Source organism: Equus przewalskii, chromosome 16 (assembly GCF_037783145.1).
Source record: "Equus przewalskii isolate Varuska chromosome 16, EquPr2, whole genome shotgun sequence".
Classification (NCBI taxonomy): Eukaryota; Metazoa; Chordata; class Mammalia; order Perissodactyla; family Equidae; genus Equus; species Equus przewalskii.
The window spans coordinates 46,175,073-46,188,034 of NC_091846.1; the positions used below are offsets into that span (position 1 = coordinate 46,175,073).

At 38.2% G+C, this 12,962-nt stretch overlaps 1 long non-coding RNA gene across 2 annotated transcripts in view; it reads right to left on the minus strand.

Annotated features, from left to right (window-relative positions):
• LOC139076481 (uncharacterized) overlaps window positions 1-12,962 on the minus strand; it is a 114,810-nt gene that overhangs the window by 98,171 nt on the left and 3,677 nt on the right. The window contains exon 2 of one of the 2 annotated variants that reach the window (XR_011528131.1): window positions 6,466-6,570. This is a non-coding gene — a long non-coding RNA (uncharacterized lncRNA). Of the gene's footprint in view, window positions 1-6,465; window positions 10,834-12,962 lie in introns of both variants that reach the window. The other variant, XR_011528130.1, reaches the window with a different exon arrangement.

Genomic DNA, 12,962 nt, shown 5'->3' on the forward strand with positions numbered 1-12,962 from the left:
AGATGTTGGTCAAAAGGTACAAATTTTCAGTTATGCAAGATGAACAAGTTCTGGAGATTAATGTGATTATAATTAACAATACTGTATTGTATAATTGAAATTTACAAGAGAGTAAATCTTAAGCATTCTGACCACAAAAGAAAAAAAAAAGAAAAGAAAAAGGTAATTATATGAGGCAATGGAAATGTTAATTACCTTGATTGGGGCGATTATTTCACAATGTATATGAATATCAAAACATCAAGCTGTATACTTTAACTATATATAATCTTTATTTGTCAATTATACTTCAATAAAGCCAGGAGAAAAAAGAAGTAATTCTTAAACAATATAGAACAGCATTAAGTGAACACTAAACATAAAAGAAAAAAAAGAAACCACATGTGGGCCTGGATTTTCAAGCTCCTAGATAAAGTGAGACTTGAGATAGTATTTAGAAAAATTGTAAGGGGCTAGATTGTAAAGGTAATTGAAAATCAAGAGGATGTTAGACTTGGTGCATGAGATATTGGGAAGCCTGGAAATGTCTTAATCACAAGATTAATGTAATAAAAGTGGGATTTTTAGGAAGACTAGTCCAAGAAAGGTCAACAACATGGACAAGATCAAGGAGATGACCATTTCAGAGGTAGTAATCCATCTATGAGTTGACAAAAACCTATGTGGGTCAATAGTAGTAGAAATGTAGAAGAAATTACCAAAATAGAATATTTCAAAAAAAAATTTGAAAGAAACAGGTGACTGGTATTTGAAAGGAAGAGAGGAGTCATGACTTTGAGCCTGGTTTACACCATTAGCAAAAGGAAGGAATGAGAGAAAAAATTATATTGAAGGAATAGAAGTTACATTTTGGAGATGCTGATTTTGAGATGACAGTAAGGTTTCCAGATTGAAATCCTGAGGTTTACCTTTCACAAGTTAGTTGTTAACTAATAATAGCATTAAATGGTACTTCTCCATTTTTAGTTGTCTACCATAAAGTTTTACCGTGTAGAAATCCTCCTAAAAATTAGTCTTGATACAATTCATATTCAACTAATTGAATCCTTTCTAACTGCCAGTCACTGTGGTAGACACTTTCACATACATTATCACATTTAATTCTCACAGCAACTGCGTGAAGTTGTTTATCTAGAAATTCTAATTAATTATATTGTAATGAAAATGCAACTGCCAAATATTAATCAAGTATTCATTGAATTAATTAGACATATATTGTTTGATTTCTAATCCTATACTGCTCCACTGCCCAGATTCCAATTTTCCTTTTAATAGACATTAATAGCACAAAGTAACAAAAAGAGTAGTTCAATGTCAAATAACGCACATGAATAAAATGCCTTAGTGAAAACAGAAATATATTGGGAGATGGAAGATTCAAGTTACAATCTAAGCTCAACCTTAGGCAAATCACTAAATTTTCTTGAGGCTTAGTTATTCATCTGTCACATGAAGTTAATGATTTTCATTCAGTCTGCATTTTGGGGTTGTGGTATGAGTCAAATGAGGTATTGGTGAGAAAGTGCTTTACTAAACAAATCAAAGGTTTAGGAAAGGGGGAAAGAGGATATTTTTCTCTGGGTCCCTCTTCTTTTATTTTCAAAGTCTTTCCTTGAGAAGGCTTTGTGAATAAGGAGAGGTGGCAAGAGAAAGGACTCTCAGTTTCCATCACCTCTGTTCTTCATCCATGTCCAACATCCACCCCCTTTCCTCCCGTGTACCTAAGTCTATGCCCCAATACACCTGCACCTAAGACTGTCAACTTGCTATTAATGATTGTTCATATGGTTTCACTCGATCGTTGTTATAACTCTTGACTTTCACCTCTAATCACCAGCACTCATCAATGAATTGAGAAGTCCTTTGAAGAGACAGAAGAGTGTAGATTGAGTGTACACCTGGATGTTAACTGCAATTGTGGGTTGAATTTATCTGTAGGGTACACTTCTTTCAAACAGAACCCTAAGAGAAAAGCTATAAAGTTATTTAGAACAAAAACCCACAAAGACTTTACCTAATGATTAATTTTAAACGTATGTGATTACAAGCTAACCAAAGCATCCCTACAATGTGAGTTTGATGTTAATGACCAACCCTTCATTCCCAGGGAACCAGTGAAGCACTAACCAGCAAATGCTCAGCTTGCATCTCTGTCCTGCAAAGTAGACCTCTTATTTTCCTAAACTTTATGTGACTCCTGCCACTATCACCATAACAAATACCATTTATGGAGCCACCACCAATGGCACTGTGCTTAGACCCTACAAATATTAGATTGAGCCAAATGAAATTACCATTTTTATAAGTCAAATATAGGCAATTTCCTATGATCAATCTAATATTTTTCATTCAATACCCTCAACCACCAAAAACAGTAAACATAATCCTTCCTATTTCAGAGGGGAGAAAACTAAAACTCAGATTGATAAGTAACTAGGCCACAGCCAGACACCTGGAAAAGCGGCAGAGCCTGGTTTTAAAGTAACTGCCAAAGTGCCATTGTTGTATCTATACTCACAAAGATAGATCTGAGGGTAGATGAGGCTATAGAGGAATTTATGAGAGTAACTATGGGTAAAGAACACAGACTAAGATTCAACATGAAGACGATAATATAGAGACAAAAGAATAATAAACTTTAAGAATTCTTTTATGAATGAGAATAGTACAGTCTTCTAACCCTCTAGCAAAGAGAAACAGAAAGAAAAAACATAGATTACATCACAAAATTAACTTGAAAACAAAGAAAAATATCCTAGTCATTCAATTTTTAAATATCAGAATGGCTTATTCATAAGAACAGTTGACTTGTCCTCTTTTTTCTTTGAAATGGGTAATATCAGAAACCCTAAATAAAAGTAAGTAGCCAAATGATCAAAAAATAATAATAGGCAGGCTTTCGAGTAGAACTCCTAAGTTAGGATAGCAGAATGGAAAAATGTAGAGAACCTGCGACCCTGGTGGCATTGCTGGGGTGCCATCGAGATCCTGAGTTACCTATCCTCAACTGCCCCTAATACAGGACTCAGAAGTGAGGGGTGTAACCTTGACGCAAGGGTAGAGGGAAGAGGTTGGATAATTTAATTGTATGCTATGGGAGAAGATAGGAATCAAACTGAAGCACATTGAGGTTAGAAAATGTGAAGGATTAATATCTAGTAAGATCGAATAAAAGTGTAAAATCTTGGTAACATATAAAATCAGTGAAATGCAGGGCCAGTCTTCAGCAAGAGAGAAAGCGGCACATTTGACCAGGCACTATGCTATGAAGGACACAGGAATCTCTCTCGAAGCTGCTACTAATATGCTGAAGGCAGTTGTCACGATGTCAAGAGGAACTGCACATGCACACGTTCCTATCTAATGAGGTCAGCTTTCATTCGTTCACTGAGCTTTCTTCTTTCCTTTTTTTTGAAACACATGTAGACAAGTTAAAGATATTTTTCAAAGGCAAAAATATCTATAAACATTCTAATCTGAACTAAAATAACTATTTTCATATTTTAAACTGCCCTTCCAGAATTCATCTATGTAATTGCAACCACTGTAAACATAAAATTTGTATTCTATATTTTTCTACTTATTCCATAAGCATGTTTCCACGTTTACAATTATCACTTTAAATGTTGGCATCTGCAAGGACATTCAACCTAGAGACTAGGATTTATTCTGAACACTCAACTGAACAATTGAAAGCATTTTTTTCTTTTTGGTGAGGAAGATTCGCTCTGAGCTAACATCTGTTGCCAATCTTCCTCTTTTGTTGGTTAAGGAAGATTAGCCCTGAGCTAACATCTGTGCCAACTTCCTCTATTTTGTACGTGAGTCACTGCCACAACATGACTTGACTAGTGGCGTATGTTCGCACCTGAGATCCGAACCCACGACCCCAGGGTCACTGAAGGGGAGCATACCAGGCTCAACAACTACACCCCACTTTTTTCTTTTTTTAAGCTCTGAATTCCAGTAAAGAGATCTGCAATGGGCATCTGTTGTTTTTGCCTGTCCATAATTCATTCCCCCTTCTGCAGAGAGCTATGGTAAAAGAATCCTCTTTCCTTTTGGAATACCAGGCTGTCCCTACCTTAGTCCATTTGGTTCAGGTAGAGCTGACCCCAAACCAGGAGTGAGGCAGTGATTAGATTGAACAATCAATATATTCCATCCCTTTGGACAAACTGTTTGACTGGGGAAAAGTCATGTGACCTACTTAGTACAGTGAGACACAATTATGAAGGAAGAGTCCTGTATCTGCTAGATTTGATGCTGGTAGAGTGAAGGACTGGATTTACCTAAGGCCACCATAAGGCAAGAGCTTGTTGGGGACTTTAATCAATAGAGAAGAGAGCAGTTCAGACAAGGGGTGCAGCAGAGAACAAGATAAAAAAACCAAGCCCTAATTGACCTTTTTTGAGTCCCTGAATGCAGCTGGGTCTGACTTTTTGAATATTTTAGCTAATAAATCATCTTTGATGTTTCAGCCAGTTTAAGTCAGACTTCTATTACTTGGAGCCAAATAGTCTTGAATGATTCTAAATCTAAGAAACCAAGCATGACAACAATAAGAAAGAGGGTATCTATACTTAGAACCTTGGATCTGGGGAATACGCAACAACATTCTCTGTTAATAGATATATTTCACCCAGAAATAAATGAAATACGATAAATGGGGTCTAGAAACTTGAAATTTATAAAATGCAGGGTTGTGTTATTACAAGGTGAGCCAAGTGACAAGAATAAACCTGAACAGGTAGCTGGATTATTCCAGGGTTTGGCTGCCTAATTCAAATACAGTCTTGTTCTAGCTACTGTTTGCTGCTGTCTGGGAGGAGTTGTCCAACCTTCCTTACATGTTGGTTTACAGCCTCTGGCTCCCACGACAGGGGGCAGTGATTCGAGCACTCTGCCTGGTTGGAAGCTGTTTTGTTGATCTGATGCAAGGCAATTGGGTTAGAAGAATACTAGGGACGCAGTGACCTACCCTCTCCAGGACCTTCCTGAGAACTCTTCGCCCCACTCCAAGCCCCCCTTTCCTCTCCCTCATTCTCTCCCATAGAAGAAAACAATTTTATTTGAGAACACGGGCTGGACAGAGGAATGTATCCAATTAGCTCTATTGCAGGGTTTTACTATTACAGATGGTCCCCAACTTGCAATGTTTCAACTTACGAGTTTTTGACTTTAGGATCGATTGAAAGCGATATGCATTCAGTAAAAACTGTGCTTCGCCTTTGAATTTTGACCTTTTCCCAGGATAGCGGCATTTGATATAATACTCTCACATGATGCTGGGCAATGAGCCATGGCTCACCGTCAGCCGCACAATCAGGAGGGTATACAACCAATATGCTTAACATTTCTGTATCCATATAACCATTCTGTTTTTCACTTTTGGTATAGTAGTCAATAAATTACATGAGATATTCAACAGGTTATTATAAAATAAGCTTTGTGTTAAATGGTCTTGCCTGACTGTAGGCTAATGTGAGTATTCCGAGCACGTTTAAGGTAGCCTAGGCTAAGCTATGACGTTCAGTAGGTTAGGTGAACTAAACGCATTTTCAACTTAGGGTGTTTGCAACTTACAATGGGTTTGTTGGGACGTAACCCCATCATATGTCAAGGGAGATCTGTATTGAGTTTGCAAGCTCTTACTCTATGACAGACACCATGTAAAACATATACATAAATGATTTAACTCTAACTCTGTACTCTATAAGCCAAGCCCTATTAGTGTGGCCGTTTCATAAATGAGGAAATGATCCACTCTCCAATGGAAATGACCCTGGACGCTCCATTTTGAGCCCCTCATTTTACATGTGAGGACCATGAGCCATGCATGGTCAGGGCTGGCCTAAAGACATCCAGCAAATCAACAAGGTCAAGGCTTGAACTCAGCTTCTCTGGCTCTGGTCACCTTTTTCTCCCTTAGGCTCTCTTTGCTCTTTGGGTTTCTGTCCCATAGCATTTAAAACAGATGTAGAAAATGGGCAAAACTACCTTTCAACAACTACAAAGAGAATGCCAAGCTTAAGAACCAGTGAGAAGGGAATTGATAAAGTTTGGAGAACAGGCCATTCTGCCCTCTGGTAAGGACAGGAGAGAAAAAGGTGGAGATCATGCCTCCTCAGAAAAGGAAAAGAAGGGAACAGAAGAAGCCGAACTCATGTCCTTGTGTTTAACGGTCATATTTAATCCCACACTTCCAGGTTAAAAACATAATTTTGATGGGGAAAATATCCAAGGGAGAAAAATTTAAGAATTGATAAAAATGAAGAAATGATGAAAATAAATATCAAAAGAGTTCCTCTTTTTCCTGTTTATTAAATAACATCCTGTTTATTAAATAACAGTCAAGAGCATGTAACTACAAGCAGTGGATAAATGAGTGGGTAGAAATCAGGCATTGTGAGAGAAGGGTGAATCAGAAAAGCAAAATAAAGACAGAGTGGGTAATGTACTCACCTAATTAAGACCAGTTTAAAAGCTCACTACTGAAGTCGGTACTTGAACTGATTTCTATGGTGGGTGACCGGGGTCATTCCGTGTGCTCTCCTATCACATCCCATCCTAAAGAAAAACACCAAAAAAAAAAAAAAAAAGACCGGTTTTCACCTTTATTAATGTATCATGAGAATCAGATCCAAGCACAAATCTTTCATAAAGAGCTTGGATAAGCACCGCAGGGAGCCAAGTAGCACAGACACACAGAACCCCAAGGTGGCTTATTTAAACTAGCTAATTGTTAACCGTTGGGAGGTGGGTGATGGCGCAGAGTGGGAATGGGCCCGCCTTCTGCATGAGTGAATTCAGCACATGGAATTCATGTTCATATTTACATTTATAACTTACAGAATTTCCATGTCATTGACCCCAAGCTGATAAACAAAATTACAAAATTCATTTTAATTTCACAGACTTGGCCAATCTCATCAGTCTCCCCATTAGGTTTTCATATTAAAAGAAAGAGAAAAAAATGAGAAAGCATATGTTTATAGCCAAGAATAAATATAACAATAATAAAGGAAATAAAAAAGGAAAACTGACCTTGGCACAGTTACTTAAGTTTTTCCACCTTTCTCATATGGAGACGTTCCAAGTTCTACCATTTCAAAGAAAACACCTCATCGAAGAACACGTAATTGCATGTTGTTTCCATTCTTTAAATGTGGGAAATGAAGCCTTTTCACATTCACATCATCAGCTGTGCCCCAGGAAACCTTCCATTCCTTCCAAATTAGTTTTTGTATCATTAAACCAATCAGCATTAGGTGCTTAGGATTATTTTGTGGAATAAACCCTGAATCATTACCTACATCATGTATGTAATAAAGTCAAATAATGACATCATTTATAAAGCACATGAGCACTGACCCTAAATGACCAGGACCTAAAAGAAATCAGGGCAGTCCTAATAAGAATCAGGCAGGATGCCTAATGAAAATCAAACAGCAGGCCTAATAAGAAACAATGTATTTTGCCTCTCCTTCAAATTCGCTTTTGATTTGCTTTTCATGAGAATCCCTGTTTGAAGTGGAGCTCCCGCAGGCTACAATTCTCAGAGCTAACTGTGAGATGAGTAACTCCCAGGTGGGTCTCTGGGCCATTTGATCTGGGACAAGAACCACTCGCTCATGCAGTAAGTATTCGTTGGGCATTTAACACAACCATAGGCTTCAACTTAGCTGTTTTGTATTTAACAAACATTACTGAGCACCCAGTATAAGCAGGATTGGTGCTAGGCTTCAGAAACTGAAACAATAAATTAGAAACGTCATAGGCACGACTTACAGTGTATTTATTACATGGCAGGCACAAATACACGTGCATTATTTATTAATAATTTAATATTCCCAGCAGCCCTAGGAGGAAGTGTATGTTTTGCCCCACGGTATAAGTGTAGAAAATAAGGCTCATCCAGATTAAGAGACTTGCCCAAGGCAATGCTGCTGGGGAGGGACAGAGATGGTGGGGAAAATCCAGTCTGTCCCTGGCTCACGCAGTGCATTATGTTCAGTTCTAACCATTTGAATTGCTGGTATTGGACCTTTTTTTAAACCTACAAAATGACAAATGGGTTTTTCCTGAGAAGAGCTTAGAGTATGGTGGGGAAGACAGAAACATCAAGACAGCACCACAATACAAGATGGGTTGCAGCACGATGGTCATCCACATCACCATATGAGTGTGCCCAGCTGCCTCCCAACCTTCCCAGGCACCGTTCTGTAGCCTTACCTGTGAGCCCAAATCTCTTCACTTTCTCTCTCCACCTAAAATCCAGCCACAGATACACTAAGAGAGCACATAATGTGCTCTTCTGTGTCCTCCTCTATCTTATTCTAAGACCCAACCACCCCTGTCATAACTCTCATGGCTTGAGATGGAAAAGCAAAAAAAGATTTGCCCTGCCACAGAAGGAGAAGCAAATAGCCTGGACAGAGAGGACATAATACGTGTCAAAGGAGACCAGGGCCAAGCAGGTGCAGGAGGTCAAATAGAATTTTTGCAACATTCTTTTCCACAGATTATTTACAAACTTGACTATACAACTCATGTTTTGAAAAGCGCCTTGCAAATCTCAAAGAACGGATATAATCCGAGCATCCAAATGCTTTGAAAATACACCAACTATTTTTTAAAAGACGTAGACTTTCTATCTTCTATTGTACACATTAGATAAACCCTAAATGCTCAAAGCATTTCACCTCTATTGTTTGTACCCCATGTTTCCTGCTCCACCTCAACATGCATGAGCACCAAGAGAAGATTGGAAACTGATTTTCCTCTGGGTACAATTCCCCACATACGTTAAATATGAGAAAATTGATGTAATTAGTTGATTAACGTAATTTTTTTTTTTTTAGATTTTTTAAATTATTTTTTCCTTTTTCTCCCCAAAGCCCCCCGGTACATAGTTGTGTATTCTTCGTTGTGGGTTCTTCCAGTTGTGGCATGTGGGACGCTGCCTCAGCGTGGTCTGATGAGCAGTGCCATGTCCGTGCCCAGAATTCGAACTAACGAAACACTGGGCCGCCTGCAGCGGAGCGCGCGAACTTAACCACTCGGCCACGGGGCCAGCCCCTGATTAACATAATTTTTACAGAGAATTAATCTTCTGCTTCCAAGATTATCAGCCTCCTGAAAGTAAGTACTACATCTTTAGTTCTGAATTTTTCTCAGGTTAAATAGCAGACCCTAGAAATGTAGTTGCTTGGTTGCTGTATTTAGGTCTTTGATAGTATTTGTAACTACTCGAGGGATAAACCAAGTAAGAAATTGTGTTTGCAGCCTTGATGTTTGTAATCCAGAAATGGCTGAGTTGCAAGAAACAATGTTTTATCAGTCAACCATTAAAAATATTCCACATAGTATTAGGCCTATGCAGAGCCAAAACTGACCAACATGAAATACTTCATCTCCTTGGACAACACATCCCGTAAATTATGAAAAGAAAATGGTATTTTATGAGAGCCAGGCAACCTCATTTTCTAGGCAGCACATTTCATTCATATTGCGATTATTAATAGGTCACTTACAGGATTCATGACTGGTGCCACTGCGTGAAGGTACCCATACACGGACAATCACCGTGGCGAAAAGTAGTATACCTCAGTTCTTTCCAGAGCAGTAACTTTATCAAAACTATCACAGGTGTCCTTTGAACTCCACTCAAACATTTTGTAGTTAGATCTTTAGGTTATGTTCACCAGACTTCCTTTAAGATATTTTTTTAACTCAGAAACTTTCAAAATCTCCTTTTTGCTAATGAATTTTGCTGACTAAAGTTAGCATTTCCTCCGTTAGACTACTGCATCTAAAAGTGCCTGGTCGTACTTCTGTCACTCTCAAATCAGCTAGTCTCTTGCATGAGCAAACATACTCAATATTTTTTAAATTAGAAGTTGAAAAATACACAGGATGAGATGTCACAATGAAGGGAGCTAGGACAGATAATTAAGGGTTAAAATCTAAGCCGTTACCCATCACCCAAGGTAGAGCAAGGAGCGTGGACGGCTTCCACCTCCTTAGAGAAATACAGATGCCGTGTTCCCAACAAGGCATTCATAGTTTTCATTATAAAGTTAATATTTATCTTATAGCATTGAGTTTATCTTACCAACATATCTCATTCAGAAAAAGAATTTCTTGATTTATCACATTAAAGTAAATATTGCTATGAGATACCTGTTAAATTTTTAATAAAAACCACCCTATCTTTGTTGGATCAAAGAGAGCTGCTTCAGCTGAGATACAAACAAAGCCAAATAAAAATACATAATTCCAAACCCTGAGCATCTCTGCACATGTTGACCAGCCTGCCCACGACAATTGTGGTTTTATGTGGCTGAGCATTCAGAGTTTCACCTAAGTTTATTATAAGTCATAATCTTACAGCTAAAACGGGCAATCACCCATAATGCTGACCCAAAGATGGCATTTCAGAACTGCATACTCCTTGTTCCTGAACTATGCCCCCAAAAAGGCACAAAAGTGAAATTCAATTCAATTAGATTTACAAACATGATCCTTTGCCTTGTGTGGATACATTTTTAGTATGGAAGATTTATTAGCATGGTGTGTTTTGCACAGGATAGAGTTAGATGTAAAACCTAGTTTGTTTCCATTCATCCCCTATCCTTTAAGTTAGCAATAAAAATCCTATTACTGAGGAGCAAAAACAACCTGATATAGTGATCCTGATTCGCCCCCTTGTATAAAGGAGAATGAGAAGTCAGCAAGCCCAGAAAGGATGATGATCCTCATCGTCGTGAAGTGATTCTCCAGCAGCCTGCAGTGAATTCTCATGGGATCCCTTTCTCATCCTGGAATAAGCTGGATAGAGGGGAGAATACAACATGGACACAGAAAAAGAGGAGTGTCTCAAACCTCCAGAAGGAAAGAATAAAGCCAAATCTTCACAACTTAGTACATAAATTAAGTGTCTATATTCAGGATCCTATACCACCTCAGCTTGGCCTCCTTTGTGCCCTCCTTGTAATAGAAAAGCACCATGGCCTCAAGACCACAGACTCAGCAGCCAGACTCCTAGGCATTTGAATCCCAGCTCTGCCACTTACCTGCTGTGTGGCCTTGGGGAAGTCATCTAACCTCTCTGTGTCTAGATATTCTCAACTATAAAATAGAGATAATAATCATATCTATCTCCTAGGGTTGAAAAGAGCATTAAATGAGTTAACAAAAATTGCTAAACTCTTGTAAAGAGTCTGGCACACAGTAAATGTCACTGTATAACTAATTGTTAAAGTAAAATGTTGGTTCTACTGGCTTCCTTGATTTTTTTTTTTTGCTTTTTGGTGAGGAAGATTGACCCTGAGCTAACATCTGTTGCTAATCTCCCTCTTTTTTTTTTCCTCCCCAAAAGCCCCAGTACATAGTTGTATGTCCTACTTGTAAGTCAGTCTACTTCTTCTAGTGGCATGCCGCTACAGCATGGCCTGACTAGCAGTCTGTAGGTCTGTGCCCAGGATCCGAACCAATGAACCCCAGGCTGCCAAAGCAGAGCACGCAACCTTAACCACTCAGCCATGGGGCAGCCCCTCTTCCTGGATTTATATGATCAAAGAACTAGAGATAAATTCCAACCCTATGTCTGGCTCCATCTCCATGCTTTTTCCCTCCCCATGTGCCTAATTCATTAGCCTCTTAATCATAATCAGAGGTACTTTTTCTCTTAGTAACAAGAAAAACTAACATTTAGTAAACATTCCATACGCACTAGGTTAATTATCTCATTCAGTCATCATAAAAACCAGTGCAATTTGCGTTATTATTATCCCCATGTAACAGAAATTATTATCCCCACTTAACAGGCGAAGGTTAAGTAAAGTGTCCAAGATAACAGTATGAAGCAGAACCAGGATTAGAATCCAGACAGTGTTGAGATTTGCTTCAGAGAAAGAAAACATATACTACAAAAACTTCCCTATTTAACCAACCTCTTATAAAACTAACCTTCACTCAACACTCCCTCCCACGCCACTCAAGCTCACTCTAACCAGCGAACACACAAACAACCTGCAAATCCATGAGAAGGAATGATTGCTGTTTTAAGCCACTGAGTTTTGAGGTGGCTTCTTTCACACTATGTTTATAGCCAAAGCTCACTGATCCAGGCTTTTCATATGCTTTTAATAAATGGAAACAAAACCAAATTTGAAAATGCTTTTAAACTATGAAACAAAGATATGTCAAAAACCTGTATATTTTCTTTGACTACACACACATACACACACACACACACACACACACACGCATACTTATTTTAGGCTGATTGTTTAAACGTAACAAAAATAAAGCTTCTCCTAGAAAAACAATCCTTCTTTCCTTAGCGCTAATGTCTATCCCCATAATTCAGGTTTTGAACAGCAAAATGATTTGGCAAATCTTAGCAAAAAATCCAGGATTCCATGACGTCCAAGAGAGGGCTGACATAAGATTATTCACAGCACAAAGCTCACAACCAAAACAATTGGAAAGAGTTAAACCAGCCAATAATCAAAGATGAGAAATATCAACAAGTTTGATGACACAATACGTATTTCCAAAGAGATTGAGTCAAGTGTCAAAGAATTAAGGAATGTCCTTGCAAAAACTGATAGTCTTTGAATAATTTTACAAAAATGATTTCTTTTATAATTCTACTAGGCAAGACAGCAACTCTCTTTTCCACGAGACAGAGCTGAACTAACAGAACACAAGCTGGATTCTGCCCAAAAGAAAAAGAAAAACTTTGATTCACTTTTTTTGGTACATAGTTGAAAATAAGATCTAAAGTTGGTTAAATATAAAAGTAATTGAACATATTTTTTATAATTCTTAATGTTATTTTTTAAGGTAAAGCCCACTCAAGCCATTTTTTCCTGATCACATTTTGGCCAGCACCTTTAAGTGGGTGCACTTGAAGAAGGCTTTTTTTCTCCAGGACGAATTATCTTCAGATA